The 24,057-nt window shown below is 36.4% G+C and overlaps 1 protein-coding gene across 3 annotated transcripts in view; it reads left to right on the top strand.

The window, feature by feature from the left end:
* PAQR8 (progestin and adipoQ receptor family member 8) overlaps positions 1-24,057 on the top strand; it is a 48,817-nt gene that overhangs the window by 14,102 nt on the left and 10,658 nt on the right. The window contains exon 1 of one of the 3 annotated variants that reach the window (XM_031964728.1): positions 12,042-12,078. The exons of 1 other annotated variant lie outside the window; for it this stretch is intronic. The gene's annotated coding sequence lies outside the window, so the exon portion shown is untranslated. Of the gene's footprint in view, positions 1-12,041; positions 12,079-22,349; positions 22,403-24,057 lie in introns of those variants that run through there. One more of the 3 variants, XM_031964727.1, reaches the window with a different exon arrangement.

Genomic DNA, 24,057 nt, shown 5'->3' with positions numbered 1-24,057 from the left:
GGGCTACACATTTTCACAAAAACAAGTTTACGGGGAAAATTGGATCAAATGTAAAGTACAATGGTAGTGAGATACACATGTAGGGACTCTGTATGGCAAAGGGATGCATTCTCACTCTTGGTCATGGAAGTCTTTTTCTCCATTTGTGGCAACCTCATGAAGTTACCCCTTAGATATATCACTCAAGCTTCAAAGGCCAGTGCATTTTTAGAGTTCATAATCCTTACTTTTCTGTATCATTTGAGGTCATCATGTAACTTAAAGCCGCCACCATTCTTGGGTGACTTTTTTGAATCTGTTACTACTTTGACTGATAATTCCTAGTAGTCATTCCTTTTGTCATCATTTAGCTCTGATTAATGGAAGATCCTGTAATAGGACCTCTGGAGCTTTCAGAATCACAAGGTTGCTTGGAGACTTCCATTTCCAAATATTTACTCATCTCAGATTAAGAAATAATGAACATAGAAGATAAAGGCCACATGTTAATGGCCACATGACACATGGTGAGAGAGAATGGTTATACTCCCCACTGTGCCTATCTTAGAGTTAATTCAAAGTTTTCTCTGCTCATAACCATACACACACACACAAAAGAGAATGATGAAAGTTAGTCCCCCCTTTTTTAATGTCTATTTCATTCTGGCTTAGTAACCCTGAGTCATCAATTCTTTAGACTTCACAGCTGATTAGAAGAATTTTCATTTTCACACAATACCAACCTTTCAAGTCATGTGTGGCTAGAAACAGATTCATTCCAAGCTTCCTGGGAGTCACTTAAATTGAAGCAGGCGGGGAATACTTGTTCATGCTTCAGGGACTGAATCACAACCCCATGCCCATTGGCCAGTCTGTTACAAAGATCATATACAAAGGTATAAAGAGGGTGTGATCTGAGGTGGAGGAGGAAATGACAATGAAAACATAAAAACCTTGGAGTGTTGGGTATGGCAGAGGCAGGTAAAGGGCCCTAGGTAGAATGAGCATACTGTTTGCATAAGGATCTGGCTTGACTGGAGCAGAGGACATTTGTAGAATAGAAGGGGGATCGTAAAGTTGGGGTGGAATAGGACCCAATTATGGAGTGCCTTAAAGCTAGACAAAAGAGTTCGCTTTTGATGTGCTTGGCAATAGAGATCCATTGTCTGGAGGGAAGAATGGTGATATAAAATGATGAAAACTGGTTTAGAAAGATTTATTTGGCAATAAGAGCATGTAGTTTAGAGGAGAAGATGTCCTGATACAGGAAATTAAGCAACCAGATTGCTTAAAAGAAACATTTTTGATTGGGTCTGAAGATGAGATAAAGGAAAGCTCTTTTGAGGGGCCAATGTCACTCTATGCCTATTAACATTATTTGTTACTTAGCAGCTATAGAAAGCCTGGTCTATAAACACTCTATAAAGTGTTCCTTGACACTTGAATGCTCCTAAGTTTTGATACTTGAGCTGATCTCGTCCTTCTTGATGTAGGAGCTCTCAAGTGACTGAGGTGCAGATGAGGTGAACAAAGCCAGAGGTGAAACTTGGCTTGGGAAGGCTGAAAGCTTATATATATGTAATGAGAAAATCTCCAGTCATGTCCCTAAAGGATAAAGTCCAAATTAAGCAGCCTGCTGTTTAAAGTATTATATAATCTTTTCTACTCTACTAGCCAAACTTATTTTCCATCATTCCCCTTTCCTAATTTTCCACTCTTGCTAGTTGTATTTCTTTACATTCTCTAAACACATTCTATTTCTATAATCCCATGTTTTACCTTTATAATTTTCTTTCCTTTCTCCCATTCTCATTCCCCCAATAGAAGACCCTTCCTTAACTTAGACCTATTAAAATCTTTATAATCATCTATCTGTGGTTCAGCTCAAGTCCAACTACTTCCAAACCCCTTCTGACTAGTCTAGCCTAACTTGCTCTCTCATTTTTCTTCTTTTTCTACCATCTCCAAGTCCATCACCATTCTGGACTAACCCCTGGATTCAAAATATTCTTTCATGTTCTTTCTTAGCTTTAATATGCTCAAGCCTTATACTGCGATACCCTCAGTACATAGTATTCCCATGAGATTAAAATTAATTCTAGGACAGCCCAGAGATCCAATTCTATTTCATGTTAGGATTTGGGACAGATCTTAAGATCACAGATAAATAGATATAGATCAAATACTTTTTAAACTCTTGCTACATATCAGACAATGTGCTGACTTTTAGGGCTACAAATGCCAGTCTTTACCCACAAAGAGCTAACATCCTAATGGGAGAAGACCACAAACAAAGGGGAACTGGAAGTAGGAAAGAGAACATGAAAATTTTTAAGGAGGAGAAAAAGAAATCTGTAGAATTGAGTTAGTTGTGATATGAAGCATGGTGGGGACCCCTCCTGAAACAGTGGTCTGGGCAGATGACACCGATCAGGAGACTGGATCCTCAGAGTAACAATCACTCCTAGAACAATTACTTCTTGGTGAGCAAGAAGAAAAAACAGGATCATGTCCATGGACTTGGCAATGGGATCAGTTAACTCTCCTGTAGTTCACGACTATCCTCATCCTCCTCAGCTCTTTCTTCTATAACGTGAATGGTTGGAAACATCCTGGAACCAAATCAATTTAGAGGCTAGGAACATTTGCCCTGCTTTCTGGATGCTTAACACATGCCATCTTAAAATAGTGACATTTTACCCAATCCCTCTGCCGTAGAGAAGAACTTCATGGGCTAGAAACTTTCTCAAGACAACAGGGAGCCCTATCACTTTTTTGCTATGTAACACTTTTGCTCACGTTTTCCTGCCTTGTGACACGATGGCAAGAGATTTGACGTTGGGTAACTTACTTCCCCTTTCTTTCTGTCTTTTTATCAATTTACTGGTTGAATTTTATGATCTCTAAGGTCATGTATATCTACAAATAAATGCAGAATTAAAAAAAAAAACTGAGAAAGACAGAGACTTTCCCAGAATCATGTAGCTATTAAGTATCTAAGTCGAGAGTTAAACTCAGGTCTTCTGTTTCTGCTCAGCCCCCCTATTCACTGTGCAATCCTGAGCAAGTCACTTATCTCACATCTAAGATCAACTCTAAGACTAAGTTACAGAGTTACAGAGAAGGTATCTCTTGGTAGAGGGAGTTTCCAAACCCGGGAACTATTTATGCTGATGAAATCACATGTCCACATGTCCATTGCCTATCCCTATGCTCTCTTATCCCTTTTCTCAATTTTTTTTTTTTAATTTTGGGAAGGCAGTCAGGATTAATTGACTTGCCAAGGGTCACACAGCTAGTAAGGGTCAAGTATCTGAGGCTGGATTTAAACTCAAGTTCTCCTCATTCCCAGGACAGTATTCTAAACATTGTGGTTAGCTGCCCTTTCCTTTCTTGATTCAAACCTGGGCATTGATTACATATTCCAACCAGGACTGTAGCAATTCTTTCTTTGGTAGATAGCATTTCTTCCCTGTTAAGAACGGCATTTTTCTTTATCAAGTCCCCACTATTGGGGAACCCTTGTAACAAATAGGTATAGCCAAGCAAAACAAACTCCCACATTGGCTATATGTGAAAAATCTATTTCTCATTCTGCACCATCAGAAGGTGGGTATCCTACAGAAGAGTGGGATTAGATTTCTTTTAAGGGTCAAATCATTCAAGGTCCGTACATAGCATTCTAGAGAAGTAATATCTATTCATGTGTGTTTGTGTGTGTGTGTGTATGTTTCTATATCTATCTATCTATATCTATATCTATTTCTTTGTGTGTACATAAGCCCACCATCAAAAATGTCTGAGCACTTGACATCTTTTTTTCTCAGAAATCTGTGAAAAGATTTACTTATTCCCTTTCAGAGTAGCTGGGAAACAAGGTGAGATGTAATTATGTTAAATTTTTAATTGACATTTTGAAGTACAAGTTAAAAGAGGTGGTTTCAAATTGTGGTTCTGCCTTTTTTCTTCCTCTGTGACACTGAACAAATTTCTTTCCTTCTCTTGTTGGCCTCATGTTCCTTATCTGTAGAATGAGGAGGTTGAAGGAGTTGATCTCTAACTTCATGTACATATGTAAGTGCAGTTATTCCTTCCACATCAAGATTTTCCCCATCATGGTTTTGATATATCATGGTTCAGCATAAGAAATAAAATGGGAGTTTTTTGGAAGCTATCTCAAAAATGCATAAAATATATATAGTATTAAGTATAATATCAATGTATTTTATATTTTAATACCATAATAATTCATACTTCTTCTCTGGTATGAAGGAAGGGTCAAAAAATTAATAACTACCAGCACTAATATAGTGCCTGCTATATGCCAGATACTGTGCTAAGCACTTTACAATTGTTATCTCCAATTTGATTCTCTAAATAACCCTGAGAGGTAGGTGCTGCTATTATTACTTCAAAATTTTACAGGTAAGGAAACTGAGACAAACATTTCATGCCTTGTATTCTATTTACTGTGCCACTTAGGTGCCCTAATAAATATAAATTAGTTAAATATCAGGGAGTTGAGAAAGCATTGGAAGTTGGGACTTAAGAAGAGACTCTTGTAGAAATCCCTTAAACTTCTGTTTATTCACCTGTGTTGTAAGTATAATCTCAGTCTCCTTGTGTATAAAATGAATGGTTTAGAATGGACTCCTTCCAGCTGTAGCTTGTGATCCTGTGAAAAATCTTATTGTTTATTATTATGACCTTAGTCTCTCCTTGCATAGAGTGAGCCTTGTAGGGAGTATGACTGAATTAATAAGTGGATGAATTAATGAATTAATCACTTGTTGCCAGTTGCAGGTTTCTTGGCAGTTTCCTTCTCCAAATCATTTTACAGATGAGGAAACTGAGGCAAACAGGATTAAAGTGACTTGCCCAGGGTAACATAGCTAGTAAGTGTCTGAGGCAGGATTTGAACTCCTAAACATGAGTCTTTCTGATTCTAAGCAGAATGCTTTATCCACAGTGTTATCTCAATTAATCATTATGTGCAAAGTACTATATTAAATACTGGGGATGCAAATAGAGTCCCCACTCCCAAGGAGCTTGGATTCAAATGAAGGAGACAATACTTAGGGGATTTTTCAGTTACAAATCAGATGGAAGAGTCCCATGTTCCTTAGGATACAGAGGCAAAAACAAGATAGCAATGCCTTTGATGTCATTTCCATGGGTAAAATGCTATCATTTTCTGGTGCTGAATCATGGGATGATGCCAAAGACTTTAGTGGCAAGAATTTTCTTTTTCTCAACACCAGGTATGGCCACAGAATGGTGCAGGGGCTGGATGGAGGAGAGAGGCACAAACATCATACTTAAAGGAATTATGGTTAGCAACTACTCTGAATATGATAGAATGTTAGTACAGAGCTTGAGGTGAATGTACGTATCAGACTTCTGATAGCCACACAATCTGAATTGATAGGATATTATTCCTCCCACACTCCACCTAATTGGAGAATATTATGGCTATTAGATTTTTTTCCTGAGACTGCAAAGTAACTCCTATTTGGTTATGTTACAAAAAAACATCTTGTACTTGGCAATCTCTTGGGATTTGATTTTATTTTTCAGAAGCATAGGAAATAATTTCATCTAGATTCCAAAATCCAAGATTTGGAGGTGGGAGGGGGGTAAGAGAAAGTAGAGAAGTAACAAGCATTTATTAAATATTTGCTTTGTACTAGGCACTATGTTAAGCACTTTATAAATATTGTCTCACAATAACCTTTGGAGATAGGTGCTGTTATTATCACCACTTACAGTTAAGGGAATTGAGGCAGGCATATGTTAAGTGACTTGCTCAGGATCATTCAAATAGTAAGTAGCCACGCTGGGATTAGAATCCCTGTCTTCGGTTTCCAAATCTGATATTCATTCTACTATACCCTTAAAAATGCATTCTTCTAAGAATGAGATTGCCATTAAAGTTCTTTTTTTTTTCCTTTTCTTTTTTAAAAAAATAATCTTGGGGTTTTTTATTTTTTTTTTATTGAGGCAGTCAGAGTGAACTGATTGCCCAAGGTATGTGTTACATACCTTGTTATGCATTTGAGGCTGAATTTGAACTTAGGTCCTTCTGACATAAGGGCTGATGCCCTATCCATTTTACCACCTAGCCGTTCCAACCCTAAAATTTTTATGAATAAATTTCTGGTTTATTTATATTCATCATATCCTATGTCCCCACTAGCCATATGCTCAACCAAAACAAGGATAATCTCCCAAGACTTATAGTCCTTTAACAGTAGAAGGCCAAATTATCAATATTGGCAATGCATTATCATAATCATTACTTTTCCTAGCCCAGAAGCTATTTTACCTGCTGACTGAACTGTGTAAATTGATCTGAGACTGGTATTGCCTACTGTGATGGAGATAATTAGACCATTTAGACCTAGAGGAAATCTCTCAGCATATTGGGACTTCCATCTTCCCCATTTCTACCCTCTAAGATTTATGGGAGAACAGTGACAAGAATCACATGGGATAAGAAAGAATAAATGAGTTGGAATCTGTACCCACACTGATGAAGTAACAGATCCACCAACATATCAAAATACTCTCCCTATGTGGAATCAGTGGAGGCAACTAGATAGCTTTAAAAGGTATTCAATCTCCTTGGGTGTCTCTGCTCTGAGTGTCTGGCTCTGGGTATTTAATCAGCTTCCAGCAGAGTGACAGAAAAAGTACTACTTGCATATCAATATAGTATAGAATTCAGGGAAGTCATTTTCTATCGTTCTGAAGATTTTTACTCCAATTCTGAAGGTCAGTTTCTTTTGGGACTAGCTCTGGATATGCAGATTTATATTTATATTGGAATTGGGCCTAGGAAGTAATCACAGATATTTAGTCAATTCTGATAATGAGGGTAGTTCAAGAGATGACCTTGGATTCATTTCATTAGGGGATGAATGAGCTCATAGAAGGACTGAAGATGCTATAGAAACTTTTCATATAGGTCCCAGACCTCTAATTCTCTGTCTCTGGGGGCTTTAGGGAATGACCCTGTTGCAGGCCAAGCTCATGGTACCTCTGTGGACTGAAAGGGAACCCTTCCTAGCCAGCTCTAGTTTGCATTCAAGCCAGTTGGGTTGTGCTAGAAGTAAATTTGTCTTTAATTTAGAAAGTTGTTGTGCTATTGTACTTTCTGTGTCCTACTTTTTATGTATGTGGTGATGCATCAAGGAAAGATCCTGGGAATGGTCAGCCTTGGAAAAAAAGAATTGACCTGACATTTTTTGGAGAACAGGTTCAATACAGACACTAAACTTTACTTGAACTAATGGGGAAGTAATAAAGATTACCCAATTCTTTCCAAACCAGACTAAATTGGCTATTCCCTAAAAAGGATTTTAAAGAAAAAGCCTATTCCACAGAGCCACAGCTCTAAAACTTAAAGCAAAGTTTATTGAAAGTCAATTTTCTCATGTTGTTCCCTTTTTAACATGAGTCCAAGAATCTTTCCAGTCTGCACCAGTGTTATTCTTACCCCAGTTGTTAAAACTGGGGTTCTTAAAGAGTATACCACATTTATATTGGGGTGTTAAGAATTTTTCAGTGTGTGCTATGATATTCCTCCCTATATTCAGTGACTTCTGTATCTCCAACTCTTAATCCCAGCAGTCTTTTGCTTCCTTTTCTTCCTGAATTGATATAGAAATACAGAACTGCCCTCTCAATGAGTCTTGGAGAAGTAAAAAAAGATGGTTGAGAGGATAGAAGAGGGGGAAAGAAGGAAGATGAATCCCAAGATCCAGATAAGGAATGGATTTGGAGGCCCAGCTAGCCCAGAACCATTACTTGTTACATACCTAAATGTTTGGTCTTCAGGATGAAAAATATTACGTCATGAGTGAAATGATTTTGAGAATCATTCTTTCTTTCTCGTGTGTGTGTATATGCGTTATATATAAGTACACACACACATATATATGTGTATATATGCACATGTATATCTACACATAAATATGTGTATATATACACACATATATAATGACTGCAACAATGTACCTCTCCTTATTTTGGACAAAGGCTAAGATTTAGTCGAGTTAACATTAGAGATGAGAATAAGCTCTTAGTGTTGACTCTTTGATGACTTCACTTGGTTAGTCACTAGGATTGTTTAAACCTTGGCTTCCTCATCTATTTAAATAAAACATTAGACCAGATAATCTATTAAGTGCCTACTAACTCTCCTACATGTTAGTGAATAACCCTTTGATAATCATGTACTGCTTTTTACTGCCAACATGGTTCTTTTTTTGTTAGAGCATCATGAACTATTTCACAGTACAGGGTGTGTGTTAGAGAGGATTTACATATAACTTCCCTGGTCCTTTGGAGAAAAAGAAGTGAAGCAAGCCCAAATAATAGGGGAAGGAAAATTAGGAGTGTCAAGTATTGCATATATTGTCAAATTTCAGTGTCCGGTTTTGCTGAAAAACTGGTTACAAAAGAAGGCTAGCTGAGGTGAAAGGGAAATATATTTGTAAATGATTGTGATTATCAAAAAAAAAAAAAAAAAAAAAAGGGAGACTTGGGGCATGTGGAGTAGGGGAGAAAGAAAGAGGGAAGATTTGCAACCTGATGATAAGCTCCTGGAGGGCAGAAACTAAATCCACTTTCTGGTCCTGCTAAAGCACGCACATTTGAGCTGTCAAGGATGTCTTTGGGAAGAGGAACAGTGGATGCCAGTCAGTCAGGGCTTCTAAGATTAGGGGTTTTATTTTGCCAGCATTAAACTAATGCCTAAGAAATCTCAAAACCAAAATTCATTTCAGAATGCTCTGATTTAATGGCAAGGTTTGGCGGTCATGCTCTTTTCCTTTTAGAACTTTCCACTCGATTTGGAAAAGAAGAAAAAAAATGTATAGGTCAAACAAATAATTGAATTGGCTAAGCCTTTATAGTTGTGCGTGGGCTTTTAAAATCTCTACAAACAAGATTTTTGGGGGGTTTCTTAAAATCCCCTTTAAATGTGCATTTTCACTCATGTAATTTTATATGAAATCACCTCTTACTTGATTTTATTCTCTCTGCCACTTTCCCTCTTCTAAAATGTCAGAGTGAAACAGATGCCAAATAAATCACACTGTTTGTTCTTGTTATTTGGGTACAGCCCAAATAATTGAACCCTCCAGAGGGATGAGTGCAGAGAGAATCTGAAATAACCACTCAGTAAATGAATGCAGTGTTTTATTGAGTAATACGGACCCCTTTGTCAGGGGGAAGAATTGAGGCAATGGAAATTAAACTGCAAGTGCTGACCTTGAATTTTCTGGTAACATTAAGTGCTTGTCTCTTCCTAGCCCACATGATCACTGGAACTTGCCTACGAGGTCTTTCTTGTTAGCACTGAATCCTTTGTTTTCAAAAGGCTCCCAAGGCCTTTTTGAAAAATTGTAGACTGGCCTTTGAACTTTAAAATGTTTCCTATACATTTGATTAGCTTGGTATTTGATAATTCATTTTGCTAACTTAAAACTTTTAAAGGAACCCTTTCCTGATTTTTTTTTTTTGTTTTAATGACTTTCCCAGTATTATATTTTTCCATCAATTCTAAAGAGCCTCAAAGTAATTTGACTCATGTTATGCCCATTTTATAGATGGAGACATTGAGGGGGAGAAATATATTGTTATTTGTTTGTTCTAAGGGCATATCTATACTCTTTCTTCTTCATGGTCTATCTATTTCCTCACTCCCTTTGGTCAGGTTTCTCCTTTGACCATTCTATTAAAACTGTTTTCTAGATCACTAACAGCATCTGATTATGAATATGGTATTCTTTTATTAATCCACATTTTTTTGTGATGGATTTCTGTATTTGATCTCCTTGAAAATTTATCCTTCTTTGACTTTGATGACATTATCCTTAGCTTATTCTTCTGTCTTAATAATTTCTCTGCTATATCTCCACCTACTGTGTATTCTCTAAGTGTATGAGGTTCCATCCCCTAGCTCTTTCTTAAACCCTCCTATCTCCTGTCTTTTTATTTGACCCACTCCACTTGCATGGTTTTACCTATTACCTCTATACAATCAATAAACATTTATTAACTGCCTAATATGTCCCAGACATTGTGCCAAGTGCTGGGGAGATTCAGAAGAGTCAAAAGTCTGTCCATTTGGAGATTACAGTCTAATGGGGGGGCACATATACAAATATAAACAAAGCAAGCTAGATACAGGAGAAATAGAAAATAATTAAATTGCCTTTTTCTGCCTTCTCTTCCCAAATTGGTATAGCGTTACAAAAGCTGCCTTCTCAATGACTCTTGGAAATAATTAAGAGAGAAAAGGCATTGGAATTAAGAGGAACTGGGGAAACTAGATAGATCTTTCTTCTGATCTCTAGTCAAATTATCTTTTGGCATCTCCACCTGAACAGTTCACCAGAATCTTAAACTCAACACCTCAGAAAGAAAATTTATCGTCCCCCCCCCACCACCAAGTTTTCTTATAGATGTTGATAGCATCCCCATCTTTCTAGAAATCTAAGCTTAAAAGAGAATCATTGTTTTGACTTTTTCCATCACCATGTCTCCTCATGTTCAAGGGATTGCTATGTTATATCAATCCTATGCTCCCTTCCTCTCCACTAACACTACCATTTTCCCCATTTACCCCCACTTCTGCCTGAACAATTCCAATAGCCTCTCAACTAGTTTTTGCTTCAGAACTAGACCTTTACTTCTAGGTCCCACAGCTGCCAAGTTAATCCTCCTAATGTGCAGATTGGACCATGTTATTCCCCTATCACAAAAAAAGAGTGGCTCTTTATAAACTGTATAAGATATGAATTATACAGGATAAACTAAGAACTCTTTCATTTGGTATTTTAGCACTTTTAGCTTTAATTTACCAGCCTTATTTCATTCCACCTTTCTTTTCACATATTTTTTCATTCTAGCCAGAAGGAAACTATTATCTTCATCCTGCTCTCTTTCTGCTTTTTTACATTCCCATCTTGGGAGCATATTCTCTTCATCTTTTCTTGTTGAAATCCTTCTCTTCTTTCAAGATCCATCTCCTTCATGAAATTTTTCCTCTCTCCCTTGAGCTGAAAATTATTTTTTCCTCCTCAGATTTTCTTGGACTTCTCTGAGTTTTTTCTTTGTCCATATCACACTTTACATCATATATTTAGTAATGCAAATATCTTAACCCACCTATTAGATCGTATACTTTTTGAAGCAGGGCTTCTGTTTTTCTTTTTTGTCTTCAGTACCAAAAGGAGAGAAGTTGAGTTACATAGTGGGTGGAGATTTGGACAGTGAGAAAAAGCTATATTCAAGTCCTCCCTCTGACATATATTGGGATCCTATCTATCCTATCCAACAAATCAAATTGACACTTGTTGTTCAGTCATTTCAACTGAAAAGACTCTTTGTGACCCCATTTAGGATTTTTTTTTGGCAAAGATACTAAAATGGTTTGCTATTTCCTTCTCCAACTCATTTTTACAAATGAGGAAACTAAGGCAGTATTAAGTGATTTGCCCAGGGTCACACAGCTAAGAAGTCTGACTCTTCCTGACTCTGGGCTTGGCATTCTACCCACTGTATCACTAGCTGTCCAAAATAGATAGTTTTTTAAATTTTATTATAGCTTTTTATTGACAAAACATATGCATGGGTAATTTTTCAACATTGATCCTTGCAAAAACTTCTGTTCCAACTTTCCCCCTCCTTTCCCCCACCCCTCCCCTAGATGGCAGGTAGTCCCATATATGTTAAATATGTTAAAGTATATGTTAAATACAATAAATGTACACATATTTATACAGTTATCTTGTTGCACAGGAAAGCTCAGATTTAGAAAGAAGGTAAAAATAACCTGAGAAGAAAAAAAACAAAAATGCAAGCAAACAGTAACAGAAAGAGTGGAAATGCTATGTTGTGGTCCATACTCATTTCCCAGTGTTCTTTCTCTAGGTGTAGCTGGTTTTGTCCATCATTGATCAATTGGAATTGATTTGGATCCTCTCATTGTTGAAGAGAGCCATGTCCATCAGAATTGATCATCATACAGTATTGTTGAAGTATATAATGATCTCTTGGTTCTGCTCATTTCACTTACCATCAGTTCATGTAAGTCTCTCCAAGCCTCTCTGTATTCATCCTGCTGGTTATTTCTTACAGAACAATAATATTCCATAACATCCATATACCCCAATTTACTCAGCCATTCTCCAATTGATGGGCATCCATTCATTTTCCAGTTTCTAGCCACTACTGCTGCAAACAGGGCTGCCACAAACATTTTTGCACATGTGGGTCCCTTTCCCTTCTTTAATATCTCTTTGGGATATAAGTCCAGTGGAAACACTTCTGGATCAAAGAGTATGCACAGTTTGATAACTTTTTGAGCATAATTTCAAATTGCTCCTCAGAATTGCTGGATCCATTCACAACTCCACCAACAATGTATCAGTGTCCCAATTTCCTAACATCCCCTCCAACCTTCATCATTATCTTTTCCTGTCATCTTAGCCAATCTGACAGGTGTATAGTGGTGTCTGTGGTGAGTCCAAACTCTGAGATCAGAGTTGTCTTAATTTGGTTTTCTCTGATTAATAATGATTTGGAACACCTTTTCATATGAGTAGAAATAGTTTCAGTTTCATCATCTGAAAATTGTCTGTTCATATTCTTTGACCACAAAATAGATACTTAATAAATATTTTTAGTGTTACTTTTATTTTCAGTTCCACATTCTCTTTCCTCTCTTCACACTTCTTTCCCATCCATTGAGAAGGTCAGAAATATCGTGCCCATTATACATATACAGTCTTGCAAAATATCTAACATACATTTGGCAGATTTAAATGATGTTATTTGATAAAGTCCAATAGAACAAAAAGACTCAGGTCTTTTGTTTTCTGACCCATTTTATCCACAGATTAAAAAGTCATTTAGAAGAAAAAGCAGATCACTTCTTTATATATTTGTCATAGGTTCTCAGAGGTCTTTGTTAGGATAACTAAACATCACTGGTAATGCAGCAATAAAATGGAACCTTCCACTGAGCTGAATATTTTAGTTGCTTTTCACTTTGATGAAAAAAAAAAGAGTCAAGTCACAGCAATGCAAGCTCATATTAGGGGGTTGGTTTAACTTGGGTTTTTCCAGATTAGCTTCTGGACTGTGTCTTGGACTCACCGCAGACACAGTTCAGTTCTGTATATCATCCACATCTGCACTAATGCATAGAATGTCAGGGTTGGGTCTTGAGACCCAGGCAATGACCTTTGATATTTGTAAGAGTGATGATAAGGAATGGCAGAATTCTGATGTACCCCCCCCCAAAAAAAGAAAGAAAGATCCCTTTATTTTTGCTGAGTCTAAGTCACCATAAAAGAATCTATTCAGTTATATTTCAGTAAACCAGCAAAGTGAACTAATACATTTCAGAAGGATTTTAACCAATAATGTAGAATCAGAATAGAAAAAGAAAAAAAAACTATTTGTAGTTACTTAGCCTTATAGCTAGAAGGGACCCCAGGAAGTTCTCTAGTTCAATTATCTCATTTTACAGATGAAAATCCAGAGGCCTAGATGAGTTAGATAATTTGCCCAAGGTCATATAAATATTATATAAAACAGAGTTTGAACCTAGGTTATCTGTGTACAAAGTATCTAGTTCTTTTCCCATGATACCATGAAAACTAATTCCCATCTCATGACTGTTACTATTAATGATGACAACTAGAGAGCTGTACCCCTTACTTGGTTCACCTATATATTTCCTATAGGACACTAAGGGAAGTTTTACACTTTAAAAAAACTCTAGTTCTAGCCTAGTAAATTGTGGTGAGAGTAACAGTTATTTGACATTTGCAAAAGGCATTTATGTTGTGATGGAGTTCTGCCAATAGATGTAAATATATTATTCCTTAAGGCAGTATTTAGTTCTAAATACTTTCCCTGAGTAGGTGCTGGCCAAAAGGTAAATATATTTGAGGCCATTAAGCGTTTGGCTCACAGAGTCTATGTACTCTTGGTACATTCTCCCAGGCAGGAGACTAGGTAAAACGCTAATAAAAAAAGGCAAGTGGTTGTACCTTTCTACCCTGGATTCAAGGGATAAGCCGATTGAGGAATTGCTGGCACAGGTATTTTCAACTAAATTGGAAAAACAATCCTAGGAACTCAAGTGACTTTTGCACAGATTATTATCAGGTGTCATCTGATCCTGGAGGTAATGTTCATCAGTGTAACAAGAGAGACATTAGTCCTTAAGTTCTTCCCCTTTCAAAAAATCAAATGCTATGAACACCATGATGAAGATCAAAAGTTTGATTTTTCGGTTTTACTGTTGAATTTGTATAGTTCGGTTTAGTTCATTGAGGCATGGGAAAACAACCTATTTCTGTTGTGAGTTGTAATCTCCTTTCGAAGAAAGGGTTATTCAGCTTTGGGATTTAGGCTGGTATTTCAGCCAGTCCCTGCGTAAGCACAGTTACACTTGGCAGCAAGTCTGTAGGGGATATTGATTTCACTTAGTTTTCATTATCTACCCACAGGTTGCACAGCATGGAAACTTGGTAAACAATTTAAAACAAAACAAAACAACCTTGTGGAAATGTGTGTGTGTGTGTGTGTGTGTGTGTATTAATTTATTCCTGAGGCTGTTAGAGACACAAGACCTGAGTTTTCAAGTTCTGCATCTTGACAGAAATTAAGTTTTTTCTGAGACTGAAGTAATTCTCTGAAAACTTATAGCTACCAGAGGATAGCAGATTTGTATTGCTCCAGGCATTATACATGCTCAAAGTTCACCATTCCAATGAAATCACTGGTTAAGACCTCCAACTTAAAAGAGTATATTTCATTTTACTATTATATGGACTGATGAAAAAGTAAATTTATAAAGATGTTGGATTATGAAATCTACTTTCTACCATGTTTTACCTTCCTTTATCAAGTTCAATAAAAAGTGAGCAAATTTCTTTTTTGGACAAAAGTAGGACACTATCATACACTCAACCTGGAAAAAAGATGAACCTCTTGAAGGCCGTGTAATACACTGGATAGAAAATAGTATTTAGAGTTAGAGGAGCTGTTTAAATTCTAACACGGTTTACTATAGGCCAAAGCCTCTTAAACTGGCTTCCAATATTTGAGTTATAAAATTAGGATTTATTATCAATAAGTGTTTGATTTATATGCCTATTTTATATACCTATATACCCTTGGTCACATAAAAATTTCTTGGGTGAAAAGAGGTTACAAGTGGACAAAATTTAAGAAGCCCTGCTACAGACTAGTTGTGTGACCCTTAGGCATGTTGCTTTCTAGGCCCTATTCTTCATCTGTCAAATGAGAAGACTGGGCCAGATAAGAGGTTCTTAATCTTTTTTTTTGCATCTGGAAGTCTAGAGAAGTCTCTGGACCATATCTCAGAATAATGTTTTTAAAATGCATAAGATGAAATACACAAGATTACTAAGACAACCAGTTACATTAAAATAGGTACCAAAATTATATTTTTTTAAAGAAATTAAAATTTCAAGAGATGATCTCTTAAATTTCCTTCCAGCTCTGAGATCCTATGATTGTCTATAGAATCCTGCTTCCATTCTCTACTCTGACTAGATTAGGGCAGTAGTCATTATCAGTTTATGGAGCTCTCTTTGGCCAATGAAGCTGTGTAACAGTAACACCTGAAGTCATGTTGAACTGAGATTGGAGAGAGAAAGAGAGTATGCTGACTTGGCAGATGACATCAGTTGTTTGAGAAGTTATATCTCAAATTCCAGAAAGAACTTGTACAAATATTTGCCAGATAGTCCTTGACGTGCCTCATACTTTTTTTGAGGAGAGTGGCAGTCCTTTTCTTTGCCTTTTCCCTAATGTCCCACCCACCTCCTTTTTAAGATTAATCTTCAAAATCCTTACAATCAATAGTCCAATTTCCAGAAAATCATATACTTTCAGGAATTCTGTCCCCTAATTTCATGAAAATTGGTTAGCCCATTGGGCAGAGGTAGCTTGATTCTGCACAGCTGATTGGTTTTGAAACACTTCTCTCAGTCAGAAGAAATAAGATATTAAGCAGTTAAGTAGATAGCAGTTTGTCTTGGACCAAGCATAAGTATGAGATTGAAATATCATTCAGTGAATTTGGATGAGGGAGACAATCTCACTAGCTAGACAAGTCATTTCACCTCTGTGGGGTTATGTTCCTCACCTGTAAACTGAAAAGATTGTCATCTCAGCTCTAAATCAATGATCCTGAAACATTTTTGCTCTCTCAGAATTAAGACGGCAGTTCTCAAATATCTTTCTGCATCAGTTTACAGAATATTATTATAGTTCTAAATTTTGTTTGTTCCATGTCAAGCTAGTCAAATCATATAGATCTGCTTTGATTATTTCAGGAATCAAGAGAAAAAAAAAAAAAAATATATATATATATATATATATATATATATATATATATATAACCATTGCCCTTCCTTGAGCCAAACTCTCCTCTCAAAGCAGGATAAATAAATAAAGGAATTATTTTTTTAGGCCCATATTTGTGATTTCTGAATTCTAGAACATCTACAGTTATCTAATGGAATAAGCAGTATATTAAAAGTCAAGAGATAATGGTGATAGTCCTTGTTATGTATGGAATCTGTGTGTAACTCTGGTCAAGTCTCACAGTAATCTCTGAGCTGCTCATAAAATAAAGATAAGAATCCTTGCTCCTCTCCACCTTATTTGCCCACATTTACTGTGTAAGGATAAATAAGGTTAAAGTAGCAAAAGATATTTAAGTTATTCAAAAGAAATACAAGAGCCTGTTATAATTCTCCTTTTTTCAGATCATTCTTTTTTTATGTATTGTTAGAATGTGAATGCTACCCAAAAGGATTAGAATAAATTGTGATTGAACCATAATCTCTTGCGGAAAGAAGAAAATAAGCATTAATTAAGCTCTTACTATTTGCCAGGCACAATGCTAAAGGCTTTATCCTCACAAAAACTTTGGGAGGCAAATGTTCTTATGTTATCTAATTTACAATTGAGGAAATTGAAGGAGATTGAGGTTAAATGGTAGTGACTTGCCCAGGATCACATAAATTATCTGAGGCTGGATTGAATTCAGGTCTTCTTGACTCCAGGACTGTGCTTCCATCCACTGTACCACCTACTTGCCTCTCAATAGTGCCATTTTTCATTTTTGCTAATATCTGGTGTTTTTGCAACCCTTTTTACTTTCCCAAAGGATATAGAATCACAGATTTGCAACTGGCCCAGAATGAGATAAAAATAGCCAAGTGCTTAGCACAGTATCTAAGACATAGTAGGCATTATAAATAAATATTGGCTATCATTATTATCTAATCCAACCTCTTCACTTTACAGATGAGGAAAATGAGACCCAGAGAGGTTAAGTAACGGCTGGCAAATGACAGAGTTCAAATTTGAACTTGAGTTCTCTGACTCTAAATCCATTGCTTTATCTATAGTACTGTGTTGCCTTCTTGGCCATAGATGGGTATTTCTGTGGGTAAATTATTACTTTGCTTATTACTTTTGTTATTTGTTTCTTATTTAATTGTGTCTGACTTTTATAATCCCATTTGGGAATCTTCTTTTTTAATTAATCTTTTTTTGGGGGAGGGGAAGGTAGTTGGGGTTAAGTGACTTGCCCAAGGTCACACAGCTAGGAAGTGTTACGTGTCCGAGGTCAAATTTGGACTCAGGTCCTCCTGACTTAAGGGCTGGTGCTCTATGCACTGTACCCTCTAGCTACTTCTATTTAGGGTTTTCTTGACAAAGATACTGAAAAGTTTTCCATATTCTTCTCCAACTTATTTTACAAATGTGAAAACTGAGACAGAAAGATGTTAAAAGACTTGCCCAAGGTCACACAGAAGGTTGTGTGTGAAACTGGATTTGAACTCAGAATTTCATAATTATAGACTGTGTACTCTATCCGCTCCTTATTTTTAAAAATAAAATTACTTTAAAATAATTGCTTATTATAAGGTTTATTATTATACAAGATTATATCTTGTTTTATGAATGATTTTTATTTGTTTCAGATCAGAACACTTAACAGATATGATTTCACCTAGTTTCATAACACCTGTTTCCATGCCAAAGGAAGCCAAAATCAAATAAATAATCTACCTAACAAGGAGCATTTAGCAAAAATAGTAGCAGAACAGGATTTAGAATTAGGGTCTCTTTCTCCAACTCTTGTTATTTAGCCTGTTAAACTACCAAGATGAATTAAATTCAATTAATTCTCAGGCGAGAGGTATAAAAAATAACCAAGATTTTAAAGCAGATCCCTTATTTATTACAGGAAGTTATTTTTGGTGATAGAAAATGTCACATTTTATGGTGGGAAGGAACAAACATCTCTAACCCTGCTTTGGATTCCTATCCCCAACTCCCATGTGTCCTATATTCCCATGTGTTGCTAGTACCTCAAAGTCAACATGCCTGGAATAAAATTAATTTTTCTCCCTAGATCTCTTTTTCACTTTACTTTTTTCATCAGGGGTATTATCATTCATCCAAAATCCCATGTTTGAAACTTTTGTGCCAATTTTGATTCTAATATCACCATCATCCCTCTTATCCAATTAGTTACTAAATCCAGTGGATTCTAAATTTGCCCACTGGTCTATTCCGTCCTTCACATAACAGTTAGACCAAATAACTTTATTCAAAGATTTAGCCACATCACTTTCCTATTGCCTATAGAGTAAACTTCATTCTTCTTTTGCCTGAAATTCTTTTTTTTTTTCTTTTTTTTTTTTCTCTCTCTTTTTTTTTTTATTTAATAGCCTTTTATTTACAGGATATATACATGGGTAACTTTACAGCATTAACAATTGCCAAACCTCTTGTTCCAATTTTTCACCTCTTACCCCCCCCACCCCCTCCCCTAAATGGCAGGATGACCAGTAGATGTTAAATATATTAAAATATAACTTAGATACACAATAAGTATACATGACCAAAACATTATTTTGCTGTACAAAAAGAATCAGACTCTGAATTATTGTACAATTAGCTTGTGAAGGAAATCAAAAATGCAGGTGTGCATAAATATAGGGATTGGGAATTTAATGTAATGGTTTTTAGTCATCTCCCAGAGTTCTTTTTCTGGGTATAGCTAGTTCAGTTCATTACTGCTCCATTAGAAATGATTTGGTTGATCTCGTTGCTGAGGATGGCCTGATCCATCAGAACGTCATCATCTAGTATTGTTGTTGAAGTATATAATGATCTCCTGGTCCTGCTCATTTCACTCAGCATCAGTTCGTGTAAGTCTCTCCAGGCCTTTCTGAAATCATCCTGTTGGTCATTTCTTACAGAACAGTAATATTCCATAATTTTCATATACCACAATTTATTCAGCCATTCTCCAACTGATGGACATCCATTCAGTTTCCAGTTTCTAGCCACTACAAAAAGGGCTGCCACAAACATTCGTGCACCTTTTGCCTGAAATTCAAGGCCATCTAGATTGTGGTGACATTTTGCCATTTTTAGTTTTCAGCCAAATTCATTCACACTACATGTTTTCTACTGGACACCTTTGTTCACATAGTTCTCAGGGCCCAGGAATCTCTCACTCCTACATATAGATAACTAATTTCTACCTGTCCAAGTAAGAAGCTACCTTCAGGAAGTCTTTCTTGGTGCTCCAAGTTGATATTGACTTTTCCCTGTTTGTTCCTTATGTGTCATTTGCATCTCTTTTATAAAGATAAGCCTGGACCTTTGATTTCATTGATATAAGGAACTCCCTACTATTCATATAGATTAGCATATCACTGGCTTGCCCAACGTTACACAACCTATATGTGTCTGAGGATAAAACTTGAATTCAGATCTTTCTGACTTGGAGGCTGGTTTTCTATGTACTATACTACACTACCACTTAAGGGAAATAGAATAAGAAAATACACAATCTTTTTAGTTTATATTTTAGTGGAAATGATAAAATAAGCGCATTTAGCAGTTAAACAAGGCTAGGCTGTACCTGGTAAAAGTGTTTAAATGGATGGAACAGACTGTTCTTGAGCAGAACAGATAGTACTTTAGGAGATCAGAGATGGGAGAGATTACAGTCAGCTGGGATGGGAGGGGAAAACTAAATGGAATTTATGAAATTTGAGCTTTACCCTGAAGGAAGTTTAAGGGAGAACTGAGACTTTCTCAAAACCACAGAGCATATTTGGTGCTGCATTCAAAGAGTGTCATGATAGACCTGGGGTTGTCTGTGTGATAATTAGCTATTTTAAGTCTAAAATTTTAATTTAATACCTCTTTAATTTCCATATATTCCTCCTAACTCTGTCTCCAGCAAGCTATACCTTGTAACAAAATTGACATCATAACTGAGCCTGACAGTATGTGCCATGGTCCCCACCCATGATCCCATGCTTCACCCCACCTCTCCCACTCATGCTTCTTCAAAGAAGGGAGATATAGTTTCTCATCCATTCTTCAGGATCAAGCAAAACTTAGCTTTTTAACAACTACTTTTATTAATAGGCTTTTTTCTATTGCCTATTTTTTCTATTTTTCTATTTTTTTTCTCCAGAGAAAGAAATGTAGAAGAGGGAGAAATGGAAGAGAAGCTCAAAGGAGTGGGGGGAGTTATTTATAAGGACATAAAAAGAGATTTCCCCTTTTTATTAAAAAAAAAAAAAAAAAAAAAAGTTCAGTCCCAAATTTTCTTCTTTCCTTCACATACCCACTAACTTTAAGAAAACAAGAAATATGATATCCATTATACATATAAAATCATGCAAAACATTTCCACAATAAGAACAGATTCTCGATCTCCTTTTCCTCCCCCTTGCCTTTCTCTTTTTGTCTCCAACATTCCTCTCAGTCTCTATCCATTGCTCCTTTCCACCCTCAGTGGAGTAATTTCTTAAAACTAATTTGATGTCAGTAGGAATCAACTCATTTCTTGGTGGTCCTCTTGGCCTGTCCCACGGCTTGGAATATCTGTGATTCATAGTTGAACCTGGCTTACGATTAGAATGTCTGAGGATCTGCAGGTCCTATTTACCAGTATTATCTAGGAGCTGATTTACTCACAAGGAGAGAGCCCTGGGAGAATTCTTTACCTAGCCTTAAATTAGTATGCATGTCAGGCATCAGCACTTTTTCCAAAAAGAATGGCTCAAAAGGAAAATTATCATCATCTGGTATTGACTTTTCATCCTTGTCACTCAGGTGTACTCCAAGATGTCCATTCCCCTGACCCTTTCCTTGCCTAAGTCTTACTTTCCAATTTTCTTCTTGCTACACATCAGACAAAATAGACAGGTGCCACTTTGTCTTACTTTGCCCTTCACAAGACCTGTATTGGTACAATTTTAAAATGGTTACTCAAGCAAAATGAGATGAAATGAAATGGAGGCAGGAGAAGGAAAATAAGAAATTAGTCAATTGAAGGGTAACATCAGCCTACTAAAGAGTTCTAACCAAAAGATCTTCATCAGATTGTGCTATATTCTTTCTCCCTTTTCAATTGTCTAAAACAATTCAAAGATTTTCTTTTCTTTTTTCTGCTATTAGTAGCATAATGAATACCTGTTGATCGACTGTGCTGTGTTGTAGCCTACTTATACTACCGTGTGCCTCTTGCGATAAATGAAAAACCCTAGGGACAGTTTTTCTGTGTAATTAATAATTTATTAATTATGGCTAGCAAATAATAAATTGAGGTCAGTGGTTTCTCTCCAACCAAAAATGAACCCTGGAGAATATTGAATGCTTAATTAGATTTGGAAAAGGGGGTTGTCCCTAATGGGAAGAAATCCATTCTGATTGGTTAACAGTTAATGAAAATGAATACTATAATGAGAGGTGACCTTATTCTAATGAGAGATTGGGGGGGGGGGGGGGAACAAGCCTGTAATCATATCAGTAGTCTTAGATCATGTCTCTACAGCTTATACAGAAGAACTATTTAACAGTCACTACTACTTGAGTAGAGCAATGGGCCAGAGTTCATCTATATAACATTCTCTTTAACCTTTAATCAGAACTATGTTCTCCCAGTTGCATGGGGTTCTGCCCAAGATTGGAGAGAACTTTCTTTGTCAGCCTTGTCCTTACAAGAAAGGAAAAAAGGAAAATAAAACTTCTTTGGGTCCCGTATATAAAATTGGTTAACATAAAAATATATTTATACCATAATCTTGCTGCACAAGAAAAATCAGATCAAAAAGGAAAAAAAAATAGAAAGTGAAATATAAGCAAACAACAACAAAAAAAGCGAAAATGTTATGTTGTAATCTACATTCAGTTCCCACAATCCTCTCTCTGAGTGTAATTGGCTCTCTTCATCACAGGATCATTGGAACTAGCCTCAATCATCTCATTGTTGGAAAGAATTACATCAGTCAGAATTGATCATCATATAATCTTGTTGGTATGTATAATGATCTCCTGATTCTGCTCTTTTCACTCAGGATCAGTTCAAGTAAGTCTCTCTAAAATCATCCTGCTGATTGTTTCTTATAGAACAATAATATTCCATAGCATTCATATACCACAATTTATTCAGCCATTCTCCAATTGATGGCATCCACTCAGTTTCCAATTTCTTGCCTCTACAAAAAGGGCTGCCACAAACACTTTTGCATATCTGGGTCCCTTTCACTAGGACATCTTTCTAATGCTTATTTTTCAAGGAGAAGACAAAATAATCTCTTTACAAACTAACCAAACCTTTTTGACCTTTAATGTTAGGGAAAATATAATTTGACTTATGACATATTCTAATTCTTTTATTAGAGTATAAATTGGAGAGCAGATGCTATTCAACTTTGGTAGACAGTTTCCTTACTGAGAGTTGGCTATATAGGTCCAATTTTTAAAAGGCAAAAATATTTTCAATTTATGTAAATATATAACCTGCATTATAACTCATTGTTGTGAAACTCAAATACATATATAAAGATCCCTGTGGCCTGCATATTGATCTAGTTTTAAAATGCAATATTACCTATGTTTTGTTACATTTTTATTTATTTGGTTAAATATTTCCCAATTGCATTTTAATATGATTTGGGTCTCACTCTTAGTGTTTGACATTTCTTTAACTTCTTTTTAGTGCCATGATTTGGAGTGAAGAGACTTAGATTTAAATACTGGCTTTGACACTTAAGAAACATGTGATCCCTTGACCAGATCATGTAAACACCAAAGCCTCTATTCTTTCATCTATAAAAGCAGGGATGTATTTGTGTGTGTAATTGCTATCTATAGCACATGGTTGTTGTGAAGAGAGTGCTTTGCAAAGCTGCTATACAAAAAGTGAGTTATTTATTTAAAAGTCATGGATTAAACAAAGATGACAGCTAACTGTGCAGAGCTACACAGGGGCAGGTGTGACTGAAAAGATCCATGTGGATCCAACCCTTCTTTCTCTTGACCATTATTGACTATAATGGGAAGCCTGGTTGCTATTTGCAGCTCCATCTCTGACCCCTTCTGGGCAGCTCAAAAGCTTTGCCCTCAAAAAGAAATCCTGTTCCTTATCATCCCTTACCAAATTGGCATTTTAACTGCCGTTCTTAACCAATCATCTATGATTGTGCAGTCTTGCCTGAAGCTGCACTTTAGGGAGTCCTTGAAGTGTATCTTCTACTTTCCCTGCTGATGATTGACCCACTTTAGCTCATTGTGTGGCAGCAGCTGCTTGACTGTCCTGCTGTGTGTGTGTGTGTGTGTGTGTGTGTGTGTGTATGTGTGTGATGAGCAGCTGACATATGGAATCATAGAATTCTACAGGAGGAGAGAATTATAGAGATCACCTAGTTTGATCTGATGTCTTCTTCTCAAACCTCATTCTTCTTGACTCTGTTAATCACCTTCTTCTGGATTTTTGTGCCAGTGCTCTCTCTTGGTTTACTACCTATAGTTTTGCCCACTCCTGAATCTCCTTTGCTAGATCGTGATTCTTATCCCCATCCCCTAATCACGAGTGTCTGCTATGATTTTTGTACTCTATACCAGTGGTTTTCATGCTTTTATTTTCTATATATTTATAGTATTAACAATTATTGAGGATCTGTCCAAAAA

Source organism: Sarcophilus harrisii, chromosome 4 (genome assembly GCF_902635505.1).
Source record: "Sarcophilus harrisii chromosome 4, mSarHar1.11, whole genome shotgun sequence".
NCBI lineage: Eukaryota > Metazoa > Chordata > Mammalia > Dasyuromorphia > Dasyuridae > Sarcophilus > Sarcophilus harrisii.
The sequence above is the reverse complement of the archived record's forward strand: the minus strand, read 5'-3'. Positions and strand labels throughout refer to the sequence as shown.